The sequence below is a fragment of the Neophocaena asiaeorientalis genome, unplaced genomic scaffold, assembly GCF_003031525.2.
Source record: "Neophocaena asiaeorientalis asiaeorientalis breed wild unplaced genomic scaffold, Neophocaena_asiaeorientalis_V1.1 scaffold340, whole genome shotgun sequence".
Lineage (NCBI taxonomy): Eukaryota > Metazoa > Chordata > Mammalia > Artiodactyla > Phocoenidae > Neophocaena > Neophocaena asiaeorientalis.
The window spans coordinates 1,336,575-1,350,611 of record NW_020172733.1 but is presented as its reverse complement, the minus strand read 5'-3'; the positions used below and the strand labels follow the sequence as shown (position 1 = coordinate 1,350,611).

Below are 14,037 nucleotides of genomic sequence, written 5' to 3'. Positions count from 1 at the left end.
TTGCATAATTCCAAGCACTGAAACACAAATTGGTGCTCTCATCATGGAGAACGTGTTCCTATTGGATGGAGCTTATAAGGTCCTTTAGTAAAGAATCAGATGAGGAAGAACAGAATAAATTTAAATTGGAAATGAAATCTAGACCATCTTTCTAAAACTCAGGCTTTGTGGGAGTTATTTGTCTGTCTTGCTTAATGCTCTCTCTCTAATGCCTGGAACAGGGGACTGTTCAGTGTGGGGACTCAGTTGATGCTGGTTGAAGGGTGATGGCTTTTATTTCAAAATATATCCTAGTGTTTATAACTTTTTGTAAAACAATAATTAAATAATATTTCCTCTTTAACTGGAGGTAGATTTTGTGTGTGTGTGTGTGCCCACACGCGCACGTGTGTATGAATGAAGAGAATAAAGTTTGTTAATAAAGTATCCGTTTAACTATATATGATCTGAAATAGTTACCAGGACTAAAAGAGAAACTCACTTAATTTCAAACTAGAGGATATTTTCCCGTACACTATGCTACATTTGAAGAAGTATCTTCCCTTTTAACTTTGTGTTTCAGTGAAGGTCTTGTCATTGGAAAATAACCATTTATTTTGGCGATGTACTATAAACCAAAGGTAAATCCTTAACAAAGATAGACTGTCATAAGCTCCAGTGACCAATAATTTCACAGCTAATAGCAAATAAAAGAAAATTTAAATCTTCTATCCTGAGACATGTACTGCAAATTGGTGAAGTACATGAAACCATGAACAATGCTGACTTTCCACCAGGTAGACAAAGATACTCTAAATTACACTACAGAGCTTAAAAAGGGCATAGTGTATGTTGAACAAGAAGAAAAAAAGTCTTTTCACCTAGAGGAAGAATAGCAAACAGTGACATGTTTTGGCACCAGAAGCAAAAAGTATACACCAATCAAGGGCATTTTCAAAATTGGCAACAATTAATGCCTCTAGAGGGAAAGAATACTTGACTAAAACTGTAGCATTAGGAAGGAATTATAGCAACAAAAGAGCTTCGATTATAGCAATGAAGTATACAGTTAAGGAGTAAAGAAGCTTGTGATTCCTAAGAGGCCTACAAGGAAACCTAAACATCCCATACAAAATTGAAAGTGAGACCTTTAAATTAAAGCAAATGAGCTGTATTCGGAGCTGAAATCCGTTGACTTTCGATGTTCTTCCAATAACACCGGAGAAAACACCCCATCCTGTGGGAAGTTGTTTCCAGGGGGAAGCATTCCTTTTGTGAGTGTTTTCTCTACACTCTCCATGCTGTACTATGGTTTCGTGTTTGTTTAGAAGATGCATATCTAAATATTTTGTGGTAAAACGGAACCAATCTATTAAAATAAAAAGGGTAGAACCACCCATACAACACCAATATCACCAAGAATCACGGGGAAACAGAAATCTGAGATCTTGAGGTCAAAATAACTCTTCAATCTTGTCATCTTATTGAACCTAAGCAAAACTGTGAAGCCGGTCTCAAAGTTACCCACAGCATCTTTGTTTTCAACATCACCCCCTCCCCCTTTTAAGATATTGGGCATCCTCCTACTATTTCTTTTGCTTCCTGGAGTTCCTAAGGCTGCCTACCTAGGAAGCCATTGGGATTTCAGGCTTGCCATCCTAATTATCTCCTAGAAAAACCTGGTATTTGGTGGGGTCTTCCATTCTCTCACAAGTAGCTCTTGAGATATAAAGATAATTGATAAATAAATGTTTCTTAAAGGGATCATCATTAGTAATTATTTAAAATGTGGCCCCATCCAGGGTGTGGTTCACACCAATAAAGATTGAAAATACAATTTTTATTACAAGCCTTAATTCAAAGGACTGAACTTATGGAAGTAAGATCCAGGCTCCAGAGGAGGCGCAAGTGAGATTTCTCGGATCCCACAAACCACCGAGCACCAGCCCCAAGTGCGGACTTGCAATTCTTTCTTTGGCTGAGAATGTTTCAGATACTACAGATTTCATATTGGTACACAAAAGCATACATTTTAGAATCAAAGTTTTTTTAATTCTATGACAAAATAACTTATAAGCAGCTTCCTGTTGACAATTTTGTTTGTATGAGGTAAAGGAGGCTTTGTAAAGGCTACTTATCTGAAAAGAATCCTCTAGCCCAGGTTTAACTTAGTATTCCCTTCACACAAGTGCACACAAGCCTCTGACTTCTGAAGAAATAACCTTCTGGTAATAGAGAATGTTTTCCCTAACAACTCTCATACCTTTCCCTCTGTCACGAGGAAGCTGTTTGATGAAAAACATAAAAGTGAAATGCTACCTCTGTACATTTTCTCTGTGGAGACAATTCTTGGGTATCTACAAATCAAAGGCAAGCCCGCATGGATGGCACTGCTAACCATCCATAAGTCATTTGTGACTGCAGTGGAAGAATCACTTCATATACCCAATGAAACCACATTCATTTTGGCTTAATGTGCTTTAAGATGCTATGTTCTGGGAATATGTACAGTCCCTTAGAAAAATCAAATCACAGTATCTAATCCTGTGAGGAACTGATTATTGAGATTGAGGGTAGAGTAGGAGATTAAAATTAGTAAAGTTTGCTGTGAAATATCCTTCAAATTATAGAAAGAATGGGATTTTACATAAACTGGTTGCACTACAGTGCTGTGAATATTTTATATATTTTTTATGTTTGGGTCTAAGGTGGAACAAGGAACCTAAAAAGAAAAAAAAACACACTTTTGCTTTTTAGATGGAATTCTCTTGCTGGAAGAAGAACTGAGGCTTGAAGCTGCCTGCAATGGTTTTTTAAGCAAATTGTTTCCACGCTCTAAAGAGCTCTTAAGGCCCATGGCATGAGTGAGAAAATTCAGAGGCAATCAGTCTACGCAAGTCAGAATGAAAACCAGGGCTAAACAAGATGGTCACTGATATCAACTGACAATCCCGAGAGAGGGGTCTATTGTGTCCATATCTTTCTTTTAATTTTATTTGTTTTTTGGTTTTTATTCATCAGACAACATAGCCATTACTACACAAGCTTAGTATTAATCATATATCATTGTCTTAAATTTTGTAATGTGGATTAGTAACTAATGAAATACCATGCTTAGTTGTTCCAACAAAACCTTTATTAAAAATGAATTAAGTAGGAAATATGAAAACTTTAACCCTCACAGCTAAGAGAAGCCTAGATACTCTACTGTGAAAATATTGCTTCAATTCACTCTCTTCTGGATAGTGGAAATCAGGTATAAAACTCAGTAAAAAATAAACGACAAAACTCCTGGAATACCCAAATTGCTATGACTACAACATTTCAGACTCGGACACCCCAACTCCAAACATTCAAAACAAGTTGCTGCAACTAGTAAATAAATTACATTTTATAGAGACATTAGGGTAAAAGCGAAAGCACGTGGTCCTGTCTTTATACTAACACCCCTAACCTCACCTCCTCACTCAACCACTTTCCCTTTTCAATGATATTGTTGTGAAATACAGGCAGTGTTTAATCCTATCCTATTCTTAGCGACTTTCTCTTTCTGAATCCTTTGAGAAATAAAACTGCCACATTTTTCTAGATCCAGGTTGTCTGCTTCTCACTGTGGACTCTGAATTGCCTTAGGAAGTCTTAAATTACCCATTTGAGGTTTGTGGGAATGTCATCAATTTTACAGCCTAACAAAGAAAAAGATGTTAATTTTGTTTATACTTTTAACTGGGGAAGGGAATGGATTCACGAGGCCAGTAATTAAGAGTCCATGTCAGGAATAGAAATGGGAAACTTAAAATCAAGGTGAGTGTGACAAGTGGTTTGTATTTTGTATCGTTACTTCTGCTGTGTCAACTAGAGAATCAGGCCAGCAGCATGGGTACCTGCCCTTTAATGGGCTTTCACTCAGTCCTGCTCTGTCTATACCAAAGAGCAAAGGCAGAGCAGGAAACCAGAAAAACGTGCTGTTTGCATCAGACATGTTTTTGTCTTCCTTCCTATTTTGATATTGTATCTTTTGAGAAAGCTGCACTTGTTTTTAAGTATTAGGATCATGTGGTTTATCTTTGTAAGAATACAGAAATTCAGGGTTTTTCACAGTTGACTCGAGATTTGAACAAAACATAAAATGATCATTTAGTAGCTTACGAATGGCACTGCTAAACATCCACAGTCATCTGTGTCCAGATTTTGTGCTTTATATGTTAGTTGTGGGCGGGTCTACATCAATATAATTCAACATATCATAGCAATGTACAGAAAAGACTACTCACAAAATGTCATTTCCATAGTTGCTTTACTTCTAAAACATCTGCTTTAAGCAGTCCATGCTCTGATAAGCTTCCATTCCCACTCCACCATTTGTGCTCTCTCACTGGACCCTGAACCTATTGACCCTTCCACTTTTCACTATCAATAATTCCCTCACACCCTCCCCTCTCTCCTTGCCCAGCTTGGAGCTGCAGTTAGTCACGATACTCATAAAAATCCACGTCCTTGCTGTTCTCTGCCTTCACCGTATCACCCAGCAAAGGTCAATCACTGCTAAGCCCAACTATTCACTTCCTTGTGTTCCCACCTAAGCAGCTGTATATGGTCTTGGAGGAAAAGGCACAGCCATGCTAACTACATGGACTGCTTTCACTGTAAACTCATTCCCACAAACCTCAGATGGGCCATCAACACTGCCTGACAATTACACATGCTTCCCTCGTCAAGCTGCTCCACTTTCCTCAATTTTCCGACACAACCTGCCCACTCTCAGTTGATGACCTCCCCTCAGAACTCATTGGATGCTAAGACATTCTTATCACCTCAACTTTCCGCTCTCCCAGATGAGTATTTCACACCCTTTTTCTCTGCAACTCTGCTAGGGTGCCTTCTCTCTCTTCACTTGTAGCCAATCATTCTATTCCACACTTGGAGAAAAAAGAAGCCATGAAATGGAAACCACTGTATCTTCCCTCTACTCAGCATATTAATCTAAGTTTATCTGTATCCACCCTGTCGGCAATAATTCTGTTACAGTGGAAGAAAGATCACCAATTCTATCAAAGGCCAATGCTTCCACTTGGTAAACCATTCCTTTTTTTTCTTTTCAATTTTTTTTCCTCCTGGAATTATTCCTTCTCTTTCTCCTGCATTATCAGTTTCTCTTTCCCTATGAGATAATTCCCATTGCCAGACACACACACACACAAAGGAAAAATATCATCCATATGGGATGGGGAGGGAGGAAACCCCACAAAGATGATGGTCAGCTCTAGGTTGAGGGCTACTGGAAGAATCAAATAAAAATGCCTTGGAAGACATAATGGAATTGACTTGGTGCTTACCAAGGCCAAATTTCTGAGCAGAGAACACTGACCGTGCAAAGGCACAGATATAGGGAACAACGTATCATGTTAGAGGAGCCTTAAGTAGTTAATGTGTGTGAAGCTAAGGGTTGAAGATTGGATTGGGTGAGTGAGCATGATGAAGAATAAAACTGGAGAAGTGGCAAGATCATAGAAGAATGACTGCACTATACTGAATAATTGGGACTCTGTAAAAAAGTAAAGAAGACTCACCGAAAGGGAAATAACATAGTCTGATTTGCAGTTTGGAAAATGGCTTCAGCAGTAGCATGGTGGGTGAGTTGGAGGGGTTAAGAGATGGAGAGACAAGTTGGGAATGTTACCAGTTCATGCAAGAGAAGGTAGGAGCTTGAATGTAAACCGTGTCATATAAGTCCTTAAACAACGTTACTATTATTTCTATTTTATTGATGAAGAAAATGAGGCGTAGAGATAAGTAACTTGCCCAGAGTCACACAGCAAGTCAGAAGCAGAGCTGCAATTCAAGGCCTAACTAAAGGACTCATCCTGAATTCTCAACAGCTCCTTGCTCTGGTTCCAGTTACAGCTCTTTCTCATTTTTCAGTTTTCAGCTTAAATAATATCCTGGATAGTATCCCTCTCCATCACTCTTTCTGAAGCAGGGTCTCCAAAATTTTCTATAGAAATTTCACCAATGCTTAGTAACTTCTTGACAACTATGATTATTTATTCTTTTTTATTAGCAAATTTGTATTTTATTAAGTTGCTTATTTTTATTGTTGGTTTCCTTTACTATTCTTTAAGTGGATATTTTCTGTTATGTTTATTATATCCCACAAGCCTTAGATATGAAAGAAGGAAACTCAGCTCTTGAGGACAGTGCCATGTCATCTTCTTTACATTCCTAATACCAGCAGAATCTGGGGATTTATGAGAAGCCCCCCAGGCATCTGCTGGATGAGTTAACTACTATAGTGAAGTTGGATTTAGGCTATAATTGCTTTGGCTATGTTTGTACCTCAGTATAATCGTATTAGATTAAGTGGAATAGATTCAGAAAGCTGTTCGAACAATAAATGTGACTGACTCTCTTATAATTTCTGCCAACAAGATAATTAATCACAGTGAACTAGAAAAATCAAGCAAAATTAACTATAAAATACTCATTCTAAGAATTCTTCTAGCACGTTTAGTTTTTATTCACTTTATTCACCTGACACTTTCTTAGCACCTGCTATGTGCCAAGGCCCTCATTTAGCACTGGAAACTTTTAGGTACCAACCGTTGTGATAAATGTTTTGGGAATACTGTCACATTTAGTTTTATAAAAATATGACAGACTAATATAGTGTATCACAGTTATTTGCGGTCTAACCAGCGTTCATTCTCTCTTTTTGAAAGCATGACCCTAAATTTCTTGCACAGAATCACACCTTCTTCTTTCCTTGTCTATATGTCTGTTCAACACTGATTTCAGCTTTAGGGGCAGTCATGTGACCTAGATATCAGCCAATGAGTGTATTTTATTTCCTTAGCTGTAGTGATCATTTCAAGGATGGATATTTGATATGGTTCAAGCCCATAAATATCAGGCCTGAGAGTTTTGTTGAAACTATTGGGAAAAGAACACTTGCCTTCCCTGTTGTACTTGAACCTGCAAGACTATAGGAGCAGCTCAAATCTTCATCTTCTCACAATATATAGAGCCTGGGGGTAAATGCAACAAAGAGGAGATAAAAGTCAAAAGCTGGAGACAGACTAAAATTTAGTGGCATCGTTTGAGCCCCTGCATCAAGTTATACCTGAAATAGTAAACTTCTGGAATTTTCAATTCAGAGAGTCAATACATCTTCCTTTTCTCCATAAGTATTTGTTTTGTGTCTTCTGTTTTTTGGATCAGAGTCCCAAATTTTGGTAGATAATATAAATTTCATTTTATAGATAAAACAATTCAGGACCAGCATTAAGTAATTTACCTAAAGTTACTTAGCAACTATTTGTCTGAGTCAGAAATTGAATATAGGTTTGTTTTTTTTTTCCTTTTACTCCAAAGCTTGTTTTTTCACTCTATACACTCTTCTAGTCCAACGATGATTTAAGAGCTCATTATTAGACTGAGGCTTAAACACTTAAAGAACTCAGAAAAGTGCAATGGGCTACATGGTAGAAAATAGATGAGTCAAGGGATGAACCAAAAGAGGGAAAGCTCCAGAGGGAAGCTACTTTCATGCAGTGGGTGAGAAGTTCATTGCAGCTATAGCAAAGGGTTGCTGAGGGGAGTATTAAGAGATGATGCTAGAGAGGTGAGTTAGGACCAAAGTCTAAAAGATCTCATAACCAAAGTCCTGGCAGAAAAGGGAGAGGGAGATCAATATGCAAAATTTGGGGCATTCCAGCTTCTATAAACTACAAAGAGTTATGAAACTAGGACTTCTGAGAGAAAGCAAGGACTTGATTTTCTGGTATTCAACTGAGGCAGAAGCATAAATTTCTTCTATTTTATTTTTAATATTGATTAAATTTTAAGAAAATTAATATAATCATAAGTTACTTCATAGGATTACTTGGAAGGAAATTTTAGACACAATTTAACTTGTCCTCCAACTTTTATCAATAGAAATGACTTTCCCACATTTACCTGGTAATTTAGTGGCAGAGCTAAGATAGAAGCCAAGTCTCCTGACTTTCATTCAATCGCTCTTTTTTACTGTTATCTCATTGGTTCTTATATTATTCTTTACGTAATTCTCACCTGGGATGGTCAGTTGGGGTGTGCAGGGAGGAGAGTGTGATGGGAATGGGAAAATCACTGCAGGAAATGAGAGAAGCTGATGGAAGTGGGTTACCTAGGTGAAATGTGTGGAAGCAGGAACAAGGTTGGCAAGTGATGTTAGCTGTAAGGCAAACTGAATCAGGGTGATGACACAGGACTCAAGGAGAAAAGGGCTTGAGTTGACATCTTATTTTAACTATTCTTTCAATCCTTTGTGTCTATAGCAGACTTAAAAAGAAGAAATAACACACTAAACTTCTATATAAAAGTATTGTCCATTCTCTGAGAGGCTCAAACACCTACTGTCATTTTCATAGCACTGCATTTCACCTGGTCCTGCTGTCTTTATTGTATCTCTACTCCTGCCATTTGTAAGCTCTCTTCTCTTTGAATTACGGAAACTAGCTTTTTCAAAAGAAAAAGTTAACAGCATTTCTTTGATATTGGTCATGTGCATTCTGAAGAGTAAATAGTCGAAAATGACAGGGCGACCCTTTGTGCCATGGTAATCCTTGATTCAGTGATTGTAATTCTTTGTTCCATTCACCGTCATGCTTTTGAGCTTGGCCATGTTTTCCATAAAGGAGATCAGCTAAAGAGATGCCATTTATTATTTGGGGTGCTGTTTTAAAGTAAAAAAAAAAATCATTTTGAAGAGCAGACATTTACTTGAGAAAGAAAAATATCTTTTACTTAAATATAAGACAATCTATAGCTACTCTGGGTGGCAGAGTGAGCATAGTAGAGGAATAAAAGTAAAATCTACACATTCGCAAAATGATCCTCAGGAGCACCTACAAGGGGATTGAGTAGACTAGAACTGAAATAGGTTATAAATATTAACACTGGGTGACAGAGTTATCACTGCTTTATCTAAGAGAAAACAATGCCATTTGGAAGCTAACCTTTTGGAATATTGGAAGCCCTGTTAAATATTTGGCACAGAATTTGATATACTGCCTATCCCTTGACAGGTAGGATATATAGATAAGAACAAAGTGGCAAAGAAGGCAGAATGAAGAGCTACAGGGCTGTGGTCTAAGATAAACCCAAGAAGGAATATATTTATGTTTGGTGGCTAGAACTAAAAGACTGCTCCAAAGGGCCCAGAGTTTAGTAGAGATGGTAGATTTACTGTGAACCAAAGTTAAAGAAAGGAAAGAATCTGGGGCATGATAGCAAAAACTACTTTTTTGAACTTGAATGGAGATAGTAATCTAAATTTATCAGATAATATTCCATTTATCATGCTCCATGTTGGGTCAATACGTTGATATGCAATGGAATTTTTTTTGCTAAAAATAGTGCAAACCCACTGTGTTCTTCATAGGTAGGGAAATTAGGTGTAAAACTTACACAGAAACTACAAAGATTTTACATTGTAAAACATTACGTAGAATAAATTTGTGTTCCTGGAAGTGGATCAGAGGAAGAAGTCTTTTATGTTATTATATTTTTTTTGTGTGTGTTATTATATTTTTATACCTAATATTTAAGACCTTGGTTGAAAATATGATCAAATAATGAATTAATTATTTGTAGGTAACAGGCTGATCCTGAATTCATTCATTATTTCATATTTGGTTGGTTCTATGTTTTGCCACTGGCCATTATCCAAAGTGTTCAAAGAACTCATCTGAAAGCACAGATTCTAGATTTTTCCTTTTCTATCCCTTCTTTATGGAGCCAGCTCTCCTAGTTATTTTTTAAGGCCAGTCTGTTACGATACATGAAATGCACTGCATCTTTATTGTACTGGCAATAAAATTCTAATAACATGCATTAAAACCAATTAGTAGACCTGAATATCTCCTGATCTAATGAATGAGAAAAGGAGGGCCTACATTTATCTATTTCAGATATTATACATTGAATTCTAGACTGGGAGACGCCCGTGTCTCTGTTGACACAACAGAAATTTGTCAATCCTTTTCAGAACTTCTCTTTATTTGAAAAGCATTTAGGAACTTTTCCAGCATTATGTTATTAAGGAAACATAAAAGGAAGATTAACAAAGCAGAAGAAGAGGGGAAATAAATAAATCTGTTGACAAAATGAACTTTATTTCCATCAACTGGTTATTGGAGCAGGAAATACAGGCTTTTCTAATGAGGCACTGGGCTATGATGGCGAGTTTTCTTCTAAGCCATTTTAAAGTCGGGGCCAGGGAGCTTTTCCTGTGGTCATCATAACAGGAAAAGGTACAAGACTTTTAAACCTGTCAAGATCACATAAAAGTTATAATAATTATTCCCAAATTAATTTTTCCCTGCTCTTTTTCTTGTTTGGTAAAGTAGCAGTTTCATATAATCAAATGTGTTCACATTACCGCCATAGATATTTCTGATCTAACCAAGGAAAACAAATCCTAAAACCATTTCTCTTACAAAAGACAACAAAAGGTTAAAAGTGTGGAAGTTAAAGCTTTGCATTTTATTCAACATTTTTACATTTTCTCCAAAAGCTCAAGATAGTTGGTGAGTTATTTATTTTTCTTAAATCAAGAAGCAATGCGAATAAAGCAATGGACAAAGGATTAATTTCCAAAATATACAAGCAGCTCATGCAGTTCAATATCAAAAAAACAAACAACCCAATCAAAAATGGGCAGAAGACCTAAATAGACATTTCTCCAAAGAAGATATACAGATTGCCAACAAACACATGAAAGGATGCTCAACATCACTAATCATTAGAGAAATGCAAATCAAAACCACAATGAGGTATCACCTCACACCAGTCAGAATGGACATCATCAAAAAATCTACAAACAATAAATGCTGGAGAGGGTGTGGAGCAAAGGGAATCCTCTTGCACTGTTGGTGGGAATGTAAATTGATACAGCCACTATGGAGAACAGTATGGAGTTTCCTTAAAAAACTAAAAATAGGGGGCTTCCCTGGTGGCACAGTGGTTGAGAATCTGCCTGCCAATGCAGGGGACACGGGTTCGAACCCTGGTCTGGGAAGATCCCACATGTCGTGGAGCAACTAGGCCCATGAGCCACAATTACTGAGCCTGTGCATCTGGAGCCTGTTCTCTGCAACAAGAGAGGCAGCGATAGTGAGAGGCCTGTGCACTGCGATGAAGAGTGGCCCCCGCTTGCCGCAACTAGAGAAAGCCCTTGCACAGAAACTAAGACCCAACACAGCCATAAATAAATTTAAAAAAATTAAAAAAAACAACCTAAAAATAGAACTACCATATGACTTAGCAATCCCACTGCTGGGCATCTACCCTGAGAAAACCATAATTCAAAAAGAGTCATGTACTACAATGTTCATTGCAGCTCTATTTACAGTAGCCAGAACATGGAAGCAACCTAAGTGTCCATCAACGGATGAATGGATAAAGAAGATGTGACATATATACACAATGGAATATTACTAATCCATAAAAAGAAACGAAATTGAACTATTTCTTGTGAGGTGGATGGGCCTAGAGTCTGTTATACAGAGTGAACTAAGTCAGAAAGAGAAAAACAAATACCGTATGCTAACACATATATATGGAATCCAAAAAAATAAAAAAGGTTCTAATGAACCTAGGGGCAGGACAGGAATAAAGACGCAGACATAGAGCATGGACTTGAGGACACGGGGAGGGGGAAATGTAAGCTGGGACAAAGTGAGAGAGTGGCATGGACATATATACACTACCAAACGTAAAATAGATAGCTAGTGGGAAGCAGCTGCATAGCACAGGGAGATCAGCTCGGTGCTTTGTGTCCATCTAGAGGGGTGGGATAGGGAGTGTGGGAGGGAGATGCAAGAGGGAGGGAATATGGTGATATATGTGTAGGTATAGCTGATTCACTTTGTTATACAGCAGAAACTAACACAACATTGTAAAGCAATTATACTGCAATAAAGATGTTAAAAAAATGCAATAAATATAATATTTCACTTTCACATTTTTAACTAAAAACAACTGTAGTTTCTTCAAAAAAGAAGCAATGTATGCATTTGAAATACAACCATTCTTAGAAGGGAGAAAGTTCATTGGGAGAGGTATGTGCATTTTAAACATTGGAGCAGCTTTCACAAAATGTACATAACATTATTTCCAGGTATAATTTCATGTATACCTATTTTCTAAGTTTGGTCACAGCTCCTTGTCTGTACCTATACAATTCATAATTAACAATGACCTGTAATGTTTATCACATATTATCGTGTGATCTATTTTTTAAAAATGGAAAATAAGTAATGGTATGGATTTTTCAGAACTTGTAAAGTTTCATAAGAATGCACATATTCTCACATATATGTATCAATTTTTATTCTAGATGGTATAATTTCCCCAGTGACTAGTGTATAGTGTGTAATTGTATGTTTGTATAACCATGATGCCATTTTGTGGCATTTAAAGTAGTAGTAATTTATTATATTGGATAGACAATTAAATAAATAATGATCAGATTAAATTATTTATTTATTTTACATATTTATTTATTTAAATTATTTTATGGTTATTTGCCCGACTGCTTTATGAACTGCTTTTTCCTTGGGCCTTTGAAGCGTAGACATGTTTCTCTATTTGTTGTTAATGAGATCAGTCTGAATATTTTGACCACTTGAAAATTTCCATCATTGCATTATGTATTCTACAGCTTGATTTGGTAACTACATACAAAAACGTGGATCATCAAAATTAACCTGAAGTATATCAGCATCTGTTCACTACCGCATAATTTATAATAGCAAAGTATCATAAATGTCCTCAACGTCCACAATATGAGACTTCTTAAATAAATAAGGGAATATCTGAACGATCAAATATTAAGACTCTGGAGAACTTTCATAACACGGGAAATGATCATTATAAATACTAAAGCAGGACACAAATTTATATAACATAACCGTCTCCCTTTTGTGTGTTTTCTTAGTTTTATATTCAAATAAAAATTCCTGGAAGAAAATATGAGTAGTTAGCTCTAGTTGCTGTTATTATGATCATGATTCCTTTCTTTTTAATATATCCTTGTATTTCCAAGCATATTTTCTGTGAGTATATACTTACCTAGAATCATAAAAATAAGCATTATTTTAAAAAAACAAATATTAATCATTGAAAACAAATGGGTGCTCTGTACATCATGGTAGCTGGCAGATCTCTATTCCTTCCTTTCTACACAATCATCTTATTTACTAGAAAATACTAATTAAAAAGCAAGGAAAAAAAAGTAATTTGATCAATTCAGTGAAGTGAGAAGAAACTAAACATAAACATCAAAGAAACACTGTGTGAGGGTTAGAAGCTCAATGGCAGTACTATGGGCATTATCTTCATCTAAAAGAGACACAGACACTAAACCTTGGTTGTTTTTTGTTTTTTTTTTTTTGCGGTACGTGGGCCTCTCACTGTTGTGGCCTCTCCTGCTGCGGAGCACAGGATCTTCCCGGACCGGGGCATGAACCCGTGTCCCCTGCATCAGCAGGCAGACTCTCAACCACTGCGCCACCAGGGAAGCCCCTTGGTTGTTTTTTAATGCCCCAAATTTAGCCAAGTTTTCATTTATGGAGCTCTAGAGCCTGAAGTTCTTTGTGCTCGTAGCAGGGCCAAATCTACATGAACATGTCAGACTTATCGACCCTCCACAATTCTGATCTTCTGTCCCAACTTGCTTAATGACATTACCATTGTGTCAGTCAGCCCCATTTAGGTCTTCACTGTTATCTTGTATTCTCCAACTGTGGCCTTTTACAGATAATGAACATTGCCTATAAAATGATTCTCCTTTCTCCTTTTCTTCCTACTCCCTTTGCTGTTGCTCTGGTTCAGTCTTGTAATTTTTCTTCTCCACCTGTTCAATCCCCTTGAATCATCTGGAAGATTACTGCTTGATTAATCTTATTAATATGTCTTTAACACATTATTTCATGCTCAAAAGCATTAATGGTTCCCATTGATTACTGAATTAAGTCAAAATTTCTCAGACTGACTCTCCAGACTCTCTGTAATCTG

The 14,037-nt window shown here is 36.9% G+C and overlaps 1 protein-coding gene across 4 annotated transcripts in view; it reads right to left on the bottom strand.

The window, feature by feature from the left end:
* Window positions 1–14,037, bottom strand: part of PDZRN4 (PDZ domain containing ring finger 4) — a 361,648-nt gene that overhangs the window by 19,970 nt on the left and 327,641 nt on the right. The gene's annotated exons all lie outside the window — the stretch shown is intronic.